General features: G+C 46.8%; 1 pseudogene; it reads left to right on the forward strand.

The window, feature by feature from the left end:
- LOC123736414 (voltage-dependent L-type calcium channel subunit alpha-1D-like) overlaps positions 1-4110 on the forward strand; it is a 12103-nt pseudogene extending 7993 nt beyond the window's left edge.
- Positions 4111-4979: the final 869 nt, after the last annotated feature.

Consider the following 4979-nt stretch of genomic DNA (forward strand, 5'->3'; position numbering starts at 1 on the left):
GTGTGTGTGTGTGTGTGTGTGTGTGTGTGTGTGTGTGTGTGTGTGTGTGTGTGTGTGTGTGTGTGTGTGTGTGTGTGTGTGTCGTGTGTGTTGTCGTGCCGTGTGCCGTGTGCCGTGTGCGTGTGCCGTGTGCCGTGTGCCGTGTGCCGTGTGCCGTGTGTCGTGTCGTGTGTCGTGTGTGTGTTGTAGCCTTTGAGTAAAATCTTGCTCTTCAGGTCTGCAGATCGTATTGAACTCCATATTGAAGGCCATGCTGACTCTGCTCCACATCGTGTGTGTGTGTGTGTGTGTGTGTGTGTGTGTGTGTGTGTGTGTGTGTGTGTGTGTGTGTGTGTGTGTGTGTGTGTGGTGTGTGTGTGTGTCGTGTGTGTGTGTATTGGTATGTGCTCAAGCCACACAAGAATGCGTTAGCTGTAGTTGGCTGTTCCTGCGTCAAAACTCTGATCATCTTCTATTTAAACAGTGAGCTAATGTTTTCTGTGCCTTTATTTACATGACTGATCAAAGCTATTTTTCTCATGCAATAAAATCGCCGTATCGAAATGCAATACATAGAATCAATTCCCAGACCTGAAGACATGATTTCTTCCTGTGTGTGTCTACTGACCAGTGTGTTGACCAGTGTGTTAACCAGTGTGTTGACCAGTGTGTTAACCAGTGTGTTGACCAGTGTGTTGACCAGTGTGTTGACCAGTGTGTTAACCAGTGTGCTGACCAGTGTATTGACCAGTGTGTTGACCAGAGTGTTGACCAGTGTGTTGACCAGTGTGTTGACAAGTATACTGACCAGTGTGTTGACCAGTGTGTTGACCAGTGTGTTGACCGGTGTGTTGACCAGTGTGTTGACCAGTGTATTGACCAGTATACTAGACAGTGTGTTAACCAGTGTGTTGACCAGTGTGTTAACCAGTGTGTTGACCAGAGTGTTGACCAGTGTGTTGACCAGTGTGTTGACCAGTGTGCTGACCAGTGTGTTGACCAGTGTGTTGACCGGTATACTGACCAGTGTGTTGACCAGTGTGTTGACCAGAGTGTTGACCCGTGTGTTAACCAGTGTGTTGGCCAGTATACTAGACAGTGTGTTGACCAGTGTGTTGACCAGTATACTGACCAGTGTGTTGACCAGTGTGTTGACCAGTGTGTTGACCGGTATACTGACCAGTGTGTTGACCAGTATACTAGACAGTGTGTTGACCAGTGTGTTGACCAGTGTGTTGACCAGTAAACTGACCAGTGTGTTGACCAGTGTGTTAACCAGTGTGCTGACCAGTGTGTTGACCAGTGTGTTAACCAGTGTGCTGACCAGTGTGTTGACCAGTGTGTTGACCAGTGTGTTGACCAGTATACTGACCAGTGTGTTGACCAGTAAACTGACCAGTGTGTTGACCAGTGTGTTAACCAGTGTGTTGACCAGTGTGTTGACCAGTGTGTTGACCAGTATACTGACCAGTGTGTTGACCGAGTGTGTTGACCAGTGTGTTAACCAGTGTGCTGACCAGTGTGTTGACCAGTGTGTTAACCAGTGTGTTGACCAGTGTGTTGACCAGTGTGTTAACCAGTGTGCTGACCAGTGTGTTGACCAGTGTGTTGACCAGTGTGTTAACCAGTGTGCTGACCAGTGTGTTGACCAGTGTGTTAACCAGTGTGCTGACCAGTGTGTTGACCAGTGTGTTGACCAGTGTGCTGACCAGTGTGTTGACCAGTGTGTTGACCAGTGTGTTGACCAGAGTGTTGACCCGTGTGTTAACCAGTGTGTTGACCAGTATACTAGACAGTGTGTTGACCAGTGTGTTGACCAGTGTGTTGACCAGTATACTGACCAGTGTGTTGACCAGTGTGTTGACCAGTGTGTTAACCAGTATTCTGACCAGTGTGTTGACCAGTGTGTTGACCAGTGTGTTAACCAGTGTGTTAACCAGTATACTGACCAGTGTGTTGACCAGTGTGTTAACCAGTGTGTTAACCAGTGTGTTGACCAGTGTGTTGACCAGTGTGTTGACCAGTGTGTTGACCAGTATACTGACCAGTGTGTTGACCAGTGTGTTAACCAGTGTGTTAACCAGTATTTTGACCAGTGTGTTGACCAGTGTGTTGACCAGTGTGTTGACCAGTGTGTTAACCAGTATACTGACCAGTGTGTTGACCAGTGTGTTAACCAGTGTGTTAACCAGTATTTTTGACCAGTGTGTTGACCAGTGTGTTGACCAGTGTGTTGACCAGTGTATTGACCAGTGTGTGTTGACCAGTGTGTTGACCAGTGTGTTAACCAGTATACTGACCAGTGTGTTGACCAGTGTGTTGACCAGTGTGTTGACCAGTGTGTTGACCAGTGTGTTGACCAGTGTGTTGACCAGTATATTGACCAGTGTGTTGACCAGTAAACTGACCAGTGTGTTGACCAGTGTGTTGACCAGTGTGTTGACCAGTGTGTTGACCAGTGTGTTGACCAGAGTGTTGACCCGTGTGTTAACCAGTGTGTTGACCAGTATGCTAGACAGTGTGTTGACCAGTGTGTTGACCAGTGTGTTGACCAGTATGCTGACCAGTGTGTTGACCAGTGTGTTGACCAGTGTGTTGACCAGTATACTGACCAGTGTGTTGACCAGTGTGTTGACCAGTGTGTTGACCAGTGTGTTAACCAGTATACTGACCAGTGTGTTGACCAGTGTGTTAACCAGTGTGTTAACCAGTGTGTTGACCAGTGTGTTGACCAGTGTAGTTGACCAGTGTGTTAACCAGTATACTGACCATGTGTGTTGACCAGTGTGTTAACCAGTGTGTTAACCAGTATTTTGACCAGTGTGTTGACCAGTGTGTTGACCAGTGTGTTGACCAGTGTGTTAACCAGTATACTGACCAGTGTGTTGACCAGTGTGTTAACCAGTGTGTTGACCAGTATTTTGACCAGTGTGTTGACCAGTGTGTTGACCAGTGTGTTGACCAGTGTATTGACCAGTGTGTTGACCAGTGTGTTGACCAGTGTGTTGACCAGTATACTGACCAGTGTGTTGACCAGTGTGTTAACCAGTGTGTTAACCAGTGTGTTGACCAGTGTGTTGACCAGTATTTTGACCAGTGTGTTGACCAGTATACTGACCAGTGTGTTTGACCAGTGTGTTAACCAGTGTGTTAACCAGTGTGTTGACCAGTGTGTTGACCAGTGTGTTGACCAGTGTGTTGACCAGTGTGCTGTGTGTCTTCAGGTCTGCAGATTGTGTTGAACTCCATCATGAAGGCCATGCTGCCTCTGCTCCACATCGCCCCTGCTGGTCCTGTTTGTCATCATCATCTATGCCATCATCGGCCTGGAGTTGTTCATCGGACGAATGCATAAATCCTGCTACTACATCGGCACAGGTAGACAGGGGACATACAACACACACACACACACACACACACACACACACACACACACACACACACACACACACACACACACACACACACACACACACACACACACACACACACACACACAGTATGCGACGCAGACAGGTGAAATTGTAGAGCTGTGGGTTATTCTACTATAGCAGTCTTGTTACCACGTCCAGAAAATATATCTGTGGAGAGAGAAGTTGTATATTGTTGTGGAAATCAGAATTGTATGTCCATATCTCTCTCTCTCTCTCCCCTCTCTCTTTGTCTCTCTCTCTCTCTCTCTCTCTCTCTCTCTCTCTCCCCTCTCTCTTTGTCTCTCCCCTCTCTTTCTCTCCCTCTCTTTCTCTCCCTCTCTCTCTCTCTCTCTCTCTCTCTCTCTCTCTCTCTCTCTCTCTCTCTCTCCCCCTCTCTTTGTTTCTCCCTCTCTTTCTCTCCCTCTCTTTCTCTCCTCTCTCTCTCTCTCTCTCTCTCTCCCCCTCTCTCTTTGTTTCTCCCTCTCTTTCTCTCCCTTTCTCCCCACTCTCTCTCTCCTCCAGATAACTATGCAGAGGATGACCCTGTGCCCTGTGCATCGGGTCACGGCCGTCAGTGTGTAGTGAACGGGTCTGAGTGTCGAGGAAAGTGGGCTGGACCCAACGGAGGAATCACCAACTTTGACAATTTCTTCTTCGCTATGCTGACGGTGTTCCAATGTATCACTATGGAGTGGGTGGACCGACGTACCTCTACTGGGTAAGAATTATACTGCACTCACTGGGTAAGAATTATACTGTACTTACTGGGTAAGAATTATACTGGGTAAGAATTATACTGTACTCTACTGGGTAAGGACTCTACTGTACTCTACTGGGTAAGGACTCTACTGGGTAAGAATTATACTGTACTCTACTGGGTAAGAATTATACTGTACTCTACTGGGTAAGGACTCTACTGTACTCTACTGGGTAAGGACTCTACTGGGTAAGAATTATACTGTACTCTACTGGGTAAGAATTATACTGGGTAAGAATTATACTGTATCTACTGGGTAAGGACCTACTGTACTCTACTGGGTAAGGACTCTACTGTACTCTACTGGGTAAGAATTATACTGTACTCTACTGGGTAAGAATTATACTGTACTCTACTGGGGTAAGAACTCTACTGTACTCTACTGGGTAAGGACTCTACTGTACTCTACTGGGTACAGGACTCTACCTGTACTCTACTGGGTAAGAATTATACTGTACTCTACTGGGTAAGGACTCTCTGTACTCTACTGGGTAAGAACTCTACTGGGTGGGCGGACTCTACTGTACTCTACTGGGTAGGAATTATACTGTACTCTACTGGGTAACAACTCTACTGTACTCTACTGGTAAGAATTATCTCTTACTGGGTAAGAATTATACCGTACTCACCGGGTAAGGACTCACTCACTCTTTGCTCACTGTACTCTACTGGAGTAAGGACTCTACTGGGTAAGAATTATACTTCGTACCTACTGGATAAGGAATCTACTGTACTGAAGGACCTCTACTGTACTCCTACTGGGGTAAGGACTCTACTGTACTCTACAGTGGGACTAGACTATGTGTGACTCTACTGGGTAATGAACTACT

The sequence above is a fragment of the Salmo salar genome, unplaced genomic scaffold, assembly GCF_905237065.1.
Source record: "Salmo salar unplaced genomic scaffold, Ssal_v3.1, whole genome shotgun sequence".
Lineage (NCBI taxonomy): Eukaryota > Metazoa > Chordata > Actinopteri > Salmoniformes > Salmonidae > Salmo > Salmo salar.